The sequence below is a fragment of the Pleurodeles waltl genome, chromosome 7 (genome assembly GCF_031143425.1).
Source record: "Pleurodeles waltl isolate 20211129_DDA chromosome 7, aPleWal1.hap1.20221129, whole genome shotgun sequence".
Lineage (NCBI taxonomy): Eukaryota > Metazoa > Chordata > Amphibia > Caudata > Salamandridae > Pleurodeles > Pleurodeles waltl.
Genome location: NC_090446.1, coordinates 1,301,031,904 through 1,301,047,107, shown reverse-complemented (window position 1 = coordinate 1,301,047,107; position 15,204 = coordinate 1,301,031,904).

Sequence of the window (15,204 nt, the reverse complement as noted above, 5' to 3'; positions counted from 1 at the left end):
CACACCATGCAACGACCACCAACTCAAGCACCGCTGGGCTGACCTTGTTGCCAGAGAGCAAGACCTGCTGGACCACCTGGGTGTGGTGATTGGTGGCCCTGTTGGTGAGTACAATTCAGAGTAATGTGCACATTTAAATGCTCTGTAGTGACAGTAGCAGATTTGTTGATATGCTGCATGCAATGTTTTTGGACATGTGGAATGCAAGTTAAATATACAGTGGCCCTGATTTATACAATATTTGCTACACATTACTGTCATTTGTTGATGCAACAGCTGCACAACCTTACAAAACACAACTTGATCTTGTAAATTAGTGCTGCTTTGACGTCAATAGATGATGGTAATGCAGCTCAAACATATGTTTCATTCATGGTCTGTGAGTGTACCAGGAAGGAGATGTATTTCACAAGCTAAAGCAAGGAATTAATGTGGTCCCCAATTATTTGGAATACATGTCTGAACTGTATTCCTGGCCATACGTACAAAGTTCTTCCTAACCTCAGGTAATATCTTAGGCTGATACTTTGACTTGGTTTGTGCCGCAATTAAATTAGATATGGAGGCCAAAGTAATGCACACGGGTTCATATCTAAATGTTTGGTGATACTTTCCATAGCTGTAGCGTAAAACATGAAGCAAATGCTACAAATTGAGTAATAAAAAATATATCTGTCCCTCTGATCATTGTTCCTGTGTGTTTTAATTTGCCTTGGGCACAATAGCTGGAACAGAGCTTATGCATTTGCAATCTGTGTCACTTTTTAGCCATGCAATTCTCATAAGTTATAGGGTCATCATGGGATACCTAATGTTGGTGATTGCATGGTCACAATTTATTACCTTCATGATGTTGTGCAAGGGACACCTGACCGATTCCATCATACATATAAAGTGCCCAAATACTTTGCTACTTTACGTTTGGTACACCTCTGCTGATCTAGTGCAGCATATGTACAATAGCTAACTTCCCAGTATGAAGGATATCACAGACATGGGTGTATGCTAAGCTCAGAAGACCAGCATTCCTGTGACTGCTGCCATTCCCAAGGTGCATACAAATTGAAACCTACACCATCAAGATTGCCACAGTAGGACATTTGCTTAACCATGTTTCAATAATGGGACAGTGTCAGTTTGTTTTATACCCGCAGATCACCCAACTTGGCTAATGTAAGATGATGAATGTGTCTAACTGTGAATTCCAATACCCGATATGGGTACACAGGGCAATGAGTGACACATTTCAGGTGCAATAACTACACTTGTGCCCATGCATTCTGTCACGGATGACCAAAATAGACACTGTCAACATATATTTCTTTGTTGTATTAATTTAGATAAATGGCCAATCCATGTTTAGCGTCAGATTGTCATCAAGTAACACACAGGATCCCTGCCATAATGGTGTCATGGGGGGCATATCTGGCTCAGGGTACACTGTCAATGTAATATATGTAACCTACAGACAACACAGGCCCACATGTAATGGACCATAGAAAGCATAATAATTCATGAGCTAAACTCAACCCACATGAGCATCACACAGTAACTGATTGTCCCTTGATGCACAAGCCACAATACCTGAGTGACTGGTATTGCAGTGCACCAGGAACGTGGATTTGCATGTCTCTCATAACAACAAATGAATAAATGGAGTACACTCTATAAATGAATCTGCAACCAATTGAGGGATCATGTTTGTCACCACATGATTGTTAGGGCCACTGCATGTGTGCATATGTGTGTCTGTCACTCACTAGAGTGACAGGGTCAATAGATGTTTGCAGTGGTATGTCTGTTGGAGTGTCATCATGCCTGAGGGGCTGGACTATCAGATATAATGTCACACACAGTAATTTGTTCTTCAAAGTGTTGTACAGTGCACAGACATTGAGCACATTTCACCCTTCCATGCTTTATAGGTGGACCTGCCCCCTAAACAATTGGAAAAGTGACTTGATTTGCGGACCCAGACATATCCAATAAGTGTAGATATTTCAGTTCTGTGTTGTGTTTGCAGCTGTTGTATGATTGACTCATGTGTGTTGGACACATAGCAAGGTATGATGTGCTGGCAGAAATGCCTGATGTTTGTAGCGACTATGGACATTAGCATTTGACAGGATTAGCACATTTTTTATGGATTACAGGGGATTGATAATGTTGTCATCCTGAACCCTCTAATTTGGGTGTGTTTGATCCATGGGCACGTAACTGCCATTAGCTACTTGACCTGCACATACAGCAGAGGTGGTAGTGGCAACTGTTGTCAATGTTAAATTCGACTTGCGGATATTGAGACTGTTAATTGAGCCCTAGTTCATGTAGCGACAATACCAGCTGTCATGTGACAGCATGCCAGTTTTACGTTGTACCCTACCCTCCTCGACTGGCTTTGCTTTTCCAACATCCTTGGCATGGCAGCATACCCCAATGCAAAGGTTGTTGGTGTAGTTTTGTGCTGTGCCCTAGGTTTGACCTGCACAGCCCATGCCCTGTGCCGTGCCCCTTTTCCCTTTCCACTCCCTGATTATCATGACTTACATGCATTGTGTATTAGGTATGTCCCCACCTGCTTTGAATTAACAATTAGGCATTTTAGTTCCCAATGCCACTTACCCTGCATCTGTGTTGTATTCTGGTAGTCTGCGTTGTCCTGTCCTTGAATCCCTGTGACGATCTCCTCTGGGATGACGGCTGCCACCATCTCCTCCATGTGGCCCAGGGCCTCCTGCGGTGCTGGACTCCCACCTCCAGTCTGCAGTGCTGCCTTCCTGCTCCTTGCCATCTTTTCCTTGGTCCTGCGCTTGCAGTCATGCCAGCACTTCTTGCACTCGACGACTGTTCTCCGTACTTCTGCCACACTGTTGATCTTATCGACAATTTGTTGCCAAATTGCCTCTCCTCCCAATTGGCAATTTAGAGGTGACAAAAAGTTGATGCTGGTGTTCCATCACCTCTTTCACCAATATTTCCTGCTCCTCTGCACTGAACCAACACTTCCTTTTCTTCTTCTCCCTCTCCTGGGTCTGGTGTGGGTCCTCCTGCCTGGTTCCTGGTCGGTTGTCATCTTCCTGGGATCTCTCATAGCTTCTGGGATCCATTTTGGCTCTCCTTTGCACAATCTGCTGTGTTTGCACCGCTTTTTGGCGCAATTGCAGCAAAAAAAGGTGCGTATCCGGTTTGCGACGTCGTAAACCGGATAAAAGTCATTTTCGCTGCGTTAACGTTGTTTTTCTTTACGACGTGGTGCATTGGTTTGAGTAAAAGAAAATGACTCTAACCAGTGGTTTGCACTGCCGAGCGTCAAAGTATAAATTTGACACCCGAGCGGTGCTAAGAAATGGCGTTAGCTGGCGTTAAACTTTTTGACGCAAAACTGCGTCGGCGCAGTTTTGCATCAAAAAGCATAAATATGGCCCACAATTGCATTTTGTAAGTTTGCACCTATTTTGCGTAAAAAAACGACACAAATGCGGTGCTAAAAAAGTACAAATATGGGCCCATGTGTCATCCATCTTGTGAACTCACGGTTATTAAATGAAAACAGAGCACGACCTGTGAGCTCAGGGGGCCTAAACATCGGGAAACAAGGGTCCTACAACAAGGCATTATTGAAAATATGGACGACCTAACGCTCACATGCTTAATTACAAGCCCATGCATCAGGACCTACTGTTCTCACTAAAGGCATATCTCACAATACTAGCTACTGATGGTCAGACTATTCCCTTATCTTCAGCACGGAAGGGAATCTTTGCCTCGCTACCAACACCTAAGGCCAACCCTAGCCACTGGCTGCATTAAGGAGCACAGGAACTCACACCCAAGGACTTCACACCAGGGTCCTCCTCAATCATATACAGTAACAGGGATGCACTATCTTCCTAAATCAATTTACAAGCACTAACATTAAAAAGATCATTAAGCTCAATGATTTGCCTTAGTAGATTTTTAAGATGCAAAAACAGGGAGGAAGGTATAGTGGCAACGGGCTGCTTGAAGGCGATAAACCTTATCATAGGTGTATGATTCCAAACTACTATACCAAGCTTCTGCTACCAGCAATTTTGTACCTTTCTATCAAATGTCCTTGAAAAAATGGGGGTTGGTCCTGCAAAACACGTGTCGGTTGTATTGCTTGTATTGAAGAGTTTAGCATGATCTTTTTTTTTGTATTTGGGAAATTGTGACGAATGAAGGCATCAAAGGATTTTTAGAAAATACAAATGATTGGTCATCAATATAGATAGAACTTTTCTTTGCATTAATGAACAGCATAGCTGTTGTATGTGCTTAGGTAGAATGCTGAGGTAGGATGACATAGGTAGGTTCTATTGCGTCTATGACGCGTGGAACCTATGTCTGGCAGTTGAGCCTCGGGGTTGTTGTGTGGAGACCTGTTTCCTGTTATACCCCGTTTCATAATAAAAGAAGAACACAGGAATATTGTGTGGAGCTTTATTTACATACCATCTGGAGGCCACTTCAATTTGGCATGAGTGTGGTTTGGAGGTGGAGGCGGCTTCTTAGACACTAGGGGTTTTCACTCTGAGGAGGCGCTGGGACAACGAAGACGATGCAGGTTGTATCCCTTGGTGCACTGCGGGCACCGTAAAGACTCCAGGACAGTTTCAGGGCTGATGAGAATCAATGCCAGCACCATTAATGTTTTTTGGACTTCTTTTTGCTGTTATGCCGTTTTTCTGCTGCAGGCGCTAAATTATTTCAGGTGCGCAAGCAAAAGTCGTTAGCGTTGTGCTGACGATGTGCGCTGGCGCGTCATTCCCAGCGTATTTGTTGCCTTGACAACGTGCCACGTCAGGCCTCAGGCATCACCTTGACTACATTGACGCTTTGAGTTCCGTCTGCGCGAAGCATGTCAATTTCCCTGGCAACCAACGCTGCCGACGTGTTGTGGTAACACGTGGCGGTTGTGTTTTTTTTTCTTTTTCCTATTTTATCAATGGAAGTGTGTTCGATGCGCTGGCCATATTGTACGGAGACAGTAAGACAGGAAACAGGTTGTGGATCAAGGAAAGGAAAGAGGAAAGAAAACTGGGACAACCATTGAAACATAAGTTACAGAATGTAATTACTGGGGCAGCGCCGTATGGCACAACCAAGTTTTGCTATTGTTCCGCCACAGGCGTTGTGGCCTCAAGGCAATGTGCCAACCATTAAATGGGTGGAATGGAAGGACTAATTCATTAACTACATTGGTGCAATTGATGAGGAAAACAAAATGACTGTGGAACAAAAGAAAATAATTTTAGTACACTTGTTAGGTCCCATTGGATTAAAGACATATAATAAAATGCCTAAATGTTCTGCGAGTGGGGATATATGAGTTTTTGGAGCAGCGTTGCAGGATCTTGACAGATATTGTGCACCCAAAGTTTGCATAGGTATTGTTAGATATAAATTCTTCAAACGGAAACAAGAAAAAGGGGAGTCCGTGGATGACTATGTCACGGATTTAAAGAAACTGGCAATTGACTGCAGATTTGGTGCGATCCATGATGACCTGATAAGGGACCAACTAGTTATGCACTGTAACAATCAGTCCATCCAAGAAAGACTGTGGATTAATGGTGATTCTCCACTTGAGGATGTTTTGGCGATAGTGCGGAAGGCAGACATTTCTGAAAGGTGTGCTTCAGAATTAAAGTCGTCAGAGAAAGGTACTGATTGTGTCTACAAGGTGGTGAATCAGAAGCTTGTTAAAGAGCAAAGAACTCCTTAGAGCAGGAATGGTGGGAATGGTGAACGGAGGTGTTACAGATGTGATAGCAAGTAGCATCCGGCGTACTCAAAAACGTGTCCAGCTTTAAATCAAAAGTGTAGCAAGTGTGGCATAGTAGGCCACTTCGCAAGAGTATGCAGAAGTAAAAGGAAAATAATTAAATGTATATATGAAGGTGGAGACAAAACGGGGAGTGATGTGGAGGAAATAAAACGTTGAATCCAGAGGTGCTGCGGAGGAAGGGGATTTTGTGCTGAACATAACTGACGAGAATACAAAAGGCAAACCGATGTGTGAAATGGAAATAGGAGGCATTCCTATTGCAATTTATGCAGACTCTGTTTCACCATTCACCATAATTAATGAAGAGGTATGGAAGAAGACATTTGTGGACAAAATCGACACACGTCTATTGCGACCGGATATACAACCTGAAAGTTATACTGGTGAAAAGATTGATTTGTTAGGGTTCAGATGGCTGTTATTTTCATTCAAGAACAGGTGTGCCAGAGGAAAACTGTATGTGGCAAAAAGAGGACCATCTGTGCTTGGATGGAAGGATCACGGACAATTACAAATGGTTTTGGACCCAAATGGCAAGGAGAAGGTGTTTGGTAGTGAATGCAGGACATTCATTGGCCATGGAAATGGAGAAGAATTTTCCTAAAGTATTTAGTAAACAATTGGGAAGGTAAGAAGGGTTTGAACATGGCATTGTGTTTAAAAAAATGCTGTACCGAAAGTCCACAAAGTGAGATCAGTGCCAATAATGATAAGGGATGATGTGTCAAAGGAGTTGGACAAGTTAGTGCACATGGATGTCATCAAACCTATAGAGAGTTCTGAATGGATTTCACCAGTGGTAATAGCACGACTCAGCAATGGAAAGATTTGTTTGTGCATTGACTTACGGGATTTAAATGACAATACAGTATTATCATTGATCGTTTCCCATTACTGAAGATTACAGAAATGGTCTTGAGTCTTAACGAGGGCTCATTGGTTTTCAACAATAGATTTATCTGTGGCCTATCACCAGATTCTGCTTTCTACGAAGTCGAAGAAGCTTACTGCCTTCATTACACCTTTTGGGTGTTTCCAGTATCAGAGAATGATGTTTAATGCGTAAGTTGTTTGGAAAGATCAAGGGTGTGATGTGCTTCCAGGGCGACATTTTGGTGTTTTGGGAGAATAGGAATGCACATGATAAAAGGTTGCGGCATGTGTTGGGGGTGTTGGAGAGTAAGAGTTTGACAGTGGAGTTGAGTAAGTGCACGTTTGCTGAGAAGAGTGTGGACTATTTGGGACATGAGATCAGTGGAGAAGGGGTAAAACCTAAATCATCATTAGTTGATGCTATTGTCAATGCACCACCCCCTACAAGCAAGAATGATGTTAGATCGCTTCTGGGGATGGCGGAGGTTTGCGCAAAATTTGTCTCAAATTTTGCAGAGAAGGTTTATAATATGAGGCTTTTGCTAAAAAAGAACACACGGTTTGTGTGGAATGAGCTTTGTGAACAAGAATTTGTCAGGGTCAAGGGTGAATTAATCAAGGTAGCTAATTTAGGAAGCTTGGACCCTGAGCTAGATACTTTTGTGACTACGGATGCTAGCAACAAAGGTCTTGGTGCAGTTTTATCTCAAAAAGACAAGAATGGGAAGGAAACAATTATTATGTTTGCTTCCAGGTCTTTGTCACCATCTGAGGAGAAGTAACCGGTCATTGAAAAGGAGGCTTTAGTCTGTGCTTGGGCTTTGGAGCATTTCCGTGCATTTGTGTGGGGAAAGACTGTGACAATCCAATGTGACCATAAACCCTTAATCAAGTTACGCACATGTGAGACTAGTGTGTTGGCTTAGGCAAGAATTGCAAGGTTGTCCATGTGTATGAAGGATTTTATGTACCACAATCTTGTATGTACCAGGTAAGAATAATCTGGTTGCAGATTGTTTGTCTAGGTTGCCTAGCCCACTACAAAAGTGTGTGGATGATCCATGGAATGATTTCAGTATTTCCTTGGTATATGACTCTGGTAAACCTGCTCTAAAAAAAGAGTTTTGTGGAAAAGAAATGGAGGGGGATGCTGTATTGCAGTCTGTTTTGAAGTACGTACTGGAAGGATGGCCTAAGAAGGATCAGCTGACGGAATCTTGTAGGCACTTTTGGGAGGTTAGGTCGGAGCTTTCCATGGACAAGGATATTATTTTGAGGGGGGACAAAATTGTTCCTCCATGTTGAGTGAGGGAGGTGATTTTGGAACTGTGTTGTGAGGGTCATTTTGGTATTGTTAGGACTAAATCTGTTGTTAAGGATTTGTTTTGGTGGCCGGGTGTGGATAAGGCTGTGGAAAGATTTGTCAGGTCTTGTGAAGTGTGTTCTATGGCTGATAAGAGTTTGCGTACTTTGAGACCGTCCATGGAGCAGATGCTTTTACCCAAACGGCCATGGGATTGTGTTTCTGTGGATCTGTTTGGTCCGGTTGGTGAAGTACAGGAGTATGTAATTGTGATGATAGATTTGTATTCCAAGAGGCCAGTGATTACGATAGTGGAGAAAGCCGCTACAGTTTTAGAATTCGTTGATAAGACGTTTTTGTCGGGGGTATTCCGGCACGTTTGTTGAGTGACGATGGTGTCCAATTTGTTTCCGATGCAGCTAAAGCGTATTTTGAGAGGGTAGGTATCAAGCACAAAACTACATCTCTGTATAATCCCAGTGGTAATGGCACAGTGGAAAGGTTTAATAGGGTTATTAAGGGTGTTATTCAGAGTGCTGTGAGAAAATGTATTGATTGGCATACTGCTGTTTTTAAGGCAGTTTGGGCGTACAGAATTACAGAAAATGATGCTACAGGGTTGAGTCCTTTTGTGATTATGAGAGGAAGGAATCCAAGAAGTAAATTTAATCCTGCTTGGTTAGTAAATACTGGAATTAAACATTGACCCCAGAATTGGTGGAGGATTGTTTGGAGAGAACACAAGAAAAAACGAAATCTTATTATGATAAGATTCATAATGTTATGCCTTTCAAGATCGTAGTGGGTGATTGGGTTCGCGTAAAAAAAAACTATAAGGTCAGGAAAGGTGAGAGTCAGTATTTTGAGCCGGAGCAAGTAATGGAGGTGCTAAATAATGCTGTTAGATTGAGTGATGGTACAGTTTGGAATCTCAAACGTGTTGCTCTGTGTAATAATGGACAGGACTTTAAAGGTAGTGAAGGGGGAGTGAGTGGAATGGTGGATGAGAGGAAGACCTTTGGTTAGAGGATGAAGAGGATAGATGTTATATGTCTGTGGAGGATTGTTCTTGTAGTCTTGATCGGGTGGATGGTATGGATGGTCGCGAGGATTGTGTTAATGAGTGTGAAGGATGTGCAGCAGATAAGAGACAGGAATTGGATTGTGTGATGGAACCTTCAGGAGGTGAGTTGCGTGAGGGGAAGAAGAAGGTGGCACCTCCTTGTTGGTTGAAGAATTTTGTGTTGGGGTATATTGCAAGTACTCAGGGTCAGTGATGATGGGTGTGTTTTGTGTGTGTTTTGTGTGTTATATGCTGGTTGTGTATTATGGGTGTTGTTTGTGTTTTTTTTATGGGTGTGTTTTGTTTGTTATGTATTGTTTGTGTTTGTGTTGTGTGTTGTTGCTTTAATAATGTGGTTCTGCTTTAATAAAGAAAAAGGGTGAGGATGTGTTGTGTGTGCTTAAGTAGAATGCTGAGGTAGGTTCTATTGCGTCTATGACGCGTGGAACCTATGTCTGGCAGTTGAGCCTCGGGGTTGTTGTGCGGAGACCTGTTTCCTGTTATGCCCCGTTTCATAATACCAGAAGAACACAGGAATACTCAGTGGAGCTTTATTTACATACCAGCTGGAGACCACTTCAATAGCACAACTGTTATATTGTGCTGGTGCTCCTGAGAAATCGGTCATAATTTACCTAAGATGTTACCTGATGACACTTCTTTCACTCTACTCACCCCCTCTCAAGGCTCATTTGTTTCTATGGTGTAGGATTCTCAAAGATTCGAGCACCCATACCAGTGATTGTATATGTGACTTGGCACATGTTTAACTGCAGTGTCAATGAGTACCATGATAGTAGGTCAATTTTACAAAGCAGAAGATCTGTTCTGAGTGGTTCTAAGGATCCCCCAGGATGCTCACAAGGGTTGAAAAAGAGATGACCAATCTCCCGAATTTCGTGTCCCTCCTCAAATATCAAACAGTGCATAACCTCTTTAATTTAGCCAGTGGCCTGATAAATAGTGAAGTTTATCATGCTTATAGTAGTTTCTTTGCTATGTGTACGGCTGCTGACCATAAGATTAGGCAACGTTAAAAAAACTTTATCTTGAGGACAGGATCTATAGTGCAGGGGCAACTCATCAAAACAGCTGGTCCAAACATCCCGGCTGTCTCTCCATGCTTAGGATAGAAGCACCCATACAGACTCCCTCACATTCACTCTAAAAGACTTGAGCCATAACTTCCAGAGAAGAGTTTCCCTTTGCTGCAGCACTGCATCACACGCTTCTGCCACTATCTGACAGCATCACTGCTTTGCCTGCCTAGGCTGCACTTTCAGAGAATGGAGCTGTCAGCAAGGCAGTGAAATCCTGCAATCCTTTGTCTCCAGTCTATGACATATCTAACTCAAGTGTTCTAAAATTTGGCCTGCTGGTGATATTCCACCACAAGTATCTTAACTCATAAACAGATCTCTTAATTACAGGGCAATCCCCTACAATCTATCGTCTCTTCTGTACCAAAAACACTGTTCCAGAGTTCCTGATGACCCTTACAGCTTTTGTGGGCGTGTTGTACATTGTAACAGCATTATTGGCACATTTATCTTCCAATCTCAAACTGGAAGAGATGATAAGCCACTGTCAGTCTTGCCTTGTTATGACACATAACAATAATAGATTATAAAAAATATTTGTTTAAAGCGGCTATCTTGTGAGCCAAAATGTTTCAACATTCCCCATATTATTATTTGTTTTTGACTTCAGAAGACAAGAGTAAAACAATCAGATTAAAAGCACATACTTTTTGTCATAAAAAGATACATATTATCAATTCAGTGGGGTGCCTAATTCACCAGAAATCACAAATACTTGCCTGTAGGCAATGCTAACTGAGGTAATATTACACTCACAATCTATTATTAAAAAAAGTATGCACTCTCTTTTAATCTATTGTTATGCTTGCCTTCTGAAGTTAAGTAAAAATACGAATATTTATTTTTTATCTAATTTATGCATACACCTGAATTAATGGTTGCCTAGAACTGATAACTGGAAAGGTCTGTTCAATCTTCCCCTTCTCTTCTTTGGAAAATGTAGATCCCTTTTGGGTTACTAGACAACCACGTTAGGTTTAACTCTTTTTTATTTCTAGTGTGGAGTTTACATATACTCTCACCTACAGTAAATCTTAATTTATAATTTGTAAAAGGAAAAAGATAAAACAAAGTCCACATTTTATTTCCCTCTCCCCTACTTCGTACCCCCACCATTGTATCCACCTACTCATAGGTCTTGATCATCTACTTCCATGTATCTACATTTTATGTCAGACATCTTGCTATTATATTGTTTGCCAGTGAGTCCAACCTCACCTCTTTCTTTTTCACATTCGCGAGAATTCTTCTGGGATCAAGTGGAGCACCCTAAAGTATTTTGGGACACATCAGTTCCCTACTTTTCTTATATACATAAGGCAACATCACGGGTGAGTAGCACGCGCTTTACAAATACCGATTGATTGATTGATTGAACATTGGTCCCCAGTCTATTTCATACACTTTTTCATTGCCTTCTGCAGAGAGTGTAAGCTTTTCCTAAGTCAAGTTCTCACATTTTACATATCTAGTCTTGCCAGGTGGAAAAATGTTGTGTCCCCATCCAGCTAGGACCACCAGGAGTGGTGCACCTATTGCCATGACTACATGTTTGTCCATGCGTCCCCTGTGATCTTTCTGTCTTGTATAGTGCCCTCAACAAAACCACCCCTGGGTCTCTTGATATTCTTATTTCACATATTTCTAAAATTGACCCCATCACCGTCTTCCAACAGACTGTCAGTTTGCTGCATCCCTCATAATGTGTTTCTAGGGTCCCCTACTCAGTGCGTCCCTCACACTATCCTGTCTGTTAGTATTATTCCATTCATGAATTTTAGACAACCCCTTTAAACAAATAGTTAATTATTTTTTGGTAGCCACTGCTCATCTGTCTTGCACTTTCTCTGTGAAACCACTACTACTGCATTGACATTGTCTGGGTTCTCCGGGCACAAAGCCACAGGGGCCATGTAAGAAAGTGGACCTCACCCAACCCTCATTTGCTCTCTAGGTAGACAAGAGCGAGGAGTCAAGGCTTAATGTAAGAGAGGTTCTTGGGGTGAGTCTAGGTGCAGTTCAACACAATTATCACAGTTGCAATAAGGAATTTATGTCTAACCTAGGTTGTGTGTTAAACAATACTTTTAATACTATCTGGTATATACTCCAGAGTGGTGGTAGCCACTCAGTAGTTATAGTTATGGTTATCAGATATATTAATTCTTCTGATTTTTCATCATTAATAACTTTTCACCCTTTTGACAAATCTCCTTAAAACTTTCCAGACCTATAGTTTTTTCTACATTGACAGAGGATGGAAAGTTTCCTGGTGATTGGTTGAGGGCTGCAAAGATAAAAGGAGAGTCCCAAAATACTTTTGGGCACCAGCATTTTTTCACAGACTTGTAATCAGGCCTAGCAGCCAAACGGCCAGTCGGATTTCCATGAAAATTAGCAGGATTGTAGATTATGGCGTGCAGAAGTTCCTTTTTGGTGTTACCTGCTTCAGGTAAGTATTTCTTACATTAAAAGGCATTTAAACTTAATGATATCTGTTGTTGCAGTAGTTAATGACATTTTGGGGTATTTGCGATCATACAATGGTATGTAGCAAAGAAAAGTATTATGTGATTGGTTAATGACTTCCTTTACAAAAGGTAAAGGCAGTCACATTGTTTTAAGGCCACTTTCCTTGTGTTCTGGGTTAGGGCCCTAAATATAAGAAGTATTAGGTTTGATAATTTTCCTCTACATACTACTACCTAATTAAAATGGTTATAGGTAGGGGAATTATTTATAATGTTCCATATATTTTTTATAAAATGTATAAAGTACTGCGGTACTGCCTTGGAAGTAACTCAGCATTTTAAATAAATCAATAAATATGTAAAAAAAAAAAAAACACTACACAACACTATATTTTATAAGTACAGTATACTACAGTGTATTTTTGATGTTTAACATATTTCATTTTTTACAAAACACTCTACAGAGTACCACAGTAATACCTATAAATTAATGTGCTACTCAAAACATTTTTACACAATTGCGCCCTTCTCTGTAAATTGGTGTAAAAATATATAGAAACATAAATACATATATCCACCTATTACCACTTCAATAAAGTGGTGGTAGGTAGAGAACTACAATAAAACCTATTATGAACCTATATCTAAGGCCTTAACACAGAATGTGGCACATTTATGCTGAAAAGTACAGGGCTGCATTTTCCGTTTTGTGAACGCAGGCATTATCCAATGAGACACTGCCTTCTCATCGCCATGTACCAACGTATAACTTGAAGTTGCTGCATTATACCACGGCATAAGGTATCATAAAGTATCTTAACACATAACTTTTACAACACTTTCACTGTTTACACCTACTACCAAAAATTAAATTTTAGACCTTATATTCCTGCCGCATTACATCTACATCTGTTCACCCACTTTCAGGCCACATCTGTTTCAAGTACCACACTCCACTCTACTCAACTCCACTCAATACCACTCCATTCTACACCACTCTACTACACGCAATTACACTCTAAGCCACTCCATCCTACGTCACATTATTATATGTCATTCCACTCTATGCTAATTCTATATGCCACTCCACACTATCCCACACATCTCTACAACACTAAACTTTACACCACTCCACTCTATGCTATTAGACTCTATGCAACCCCTTTCTATTGAAAGTCCAGTCTACGCCACTGTATGCCCCTCCACTCTATCCACTGCACTTTACACTATTCCACTGTACGCAACTCCACAGTATGACCCTAAACTTTACGCTGTTCAACTCTGTGCCACTCCACTGTACAGCACTCCAGTCTATGTCACTCTATTGCAGTTAGTTCACTGTACGTCACTCTACTTTGCATCAATACACTCTATAATACTCCTCTGTACGCTACTCTGTATGTGTGTCACATGATTTTGGCTCCCTTCACACAGTCACCAGGTGGGGGCTTGAAATCACACAGTGGCGGGGAAGGCAAGCTGGAAAGCAATGTACAGAGTGGCTTTCCAGCTTGTCTTTCTTTGGAGGCTGTAAGCAACATATGTCCATTAAGGGGTGTGAAAATACTCAAGGACATAGACAGTGGCCTCAGAGACCCATTGTGGTTTTTTTTTTTTGGGAGGGTGTGTGTGCATTGGGGAGGGCATAGTGTCTCTATGCTACCTCTCGGCACAAGGCTCTGCCTCCTCCAAGGCCACACCCACTCCTCACACAGTGAAATTTGTTTCTAGGTTTGCCAGACCGTGCAGCCAACCCCATGCTTCGCACAGCTTTTGGGCATGCATGGTGGGGAATTTGCCCTGTGGCCAACCCCTCAAAGGCAACCAACCCACTTTTCACATGACCATCAGCCCTGCACAGTGGAGGGTTGACCATAGGGCCCAGCCCTGGAGACTCCATCCACAAAGACCTTTTTTGTTTTTAGAGGGAGGGTGCTGTGGGGCCACTATCCCAAAGCCGTTATAGGCTCTGGGGAGCCCACCCCTGGGGCTACAACTTACAAAAAAGGGGAGGTACCATGTGGCCCCCTACCAGGGTCTCTTTAAAGCCTTGAGACCCCATCCCCCAGGAACTTTTTTTAATTAAAGTGAATGGGAGTATTGAAAATGCTCCCATCAAAAGGGATCAAGCATAGTTTTCTCTGTCCACACCAGTACAGGCAGAAAAACCACTGTGTCCCAAGAATGGGCTCCCCAGGACACAGCAAGTGAGCTGGCCTGGAGAGATGGGGTCCCCAGGACTGTTATTGGCTCAGGGAAGGGGGCCACACAACCACCTTCCCTTTAACGTACTTTAGTGGCCCGAGGGGTCATCAGGGCTGCAAGTGGCTTGAGGAGCGGGCTGTGTGCCCCTTTCCCCTAAAAACAAAATCTGGCCCCAAGGGATCGGTTCCTTGGACTGAAAGTGGCCCGGGGGGGGGGGCATGTGCCCCCTGCCCCTTACAAATGCATTGGGCCCTGGGGGATGGAGTCCCCAGGGCCAAAGTCAGCCGAGGGAGGGGGGGCCACGTGCTCCCCTCCCCTTTACTAATAACGTTGGGCCCTGGAGTTTAGGTTGCCCAGGGCCAAAACAGCCCAGCTGG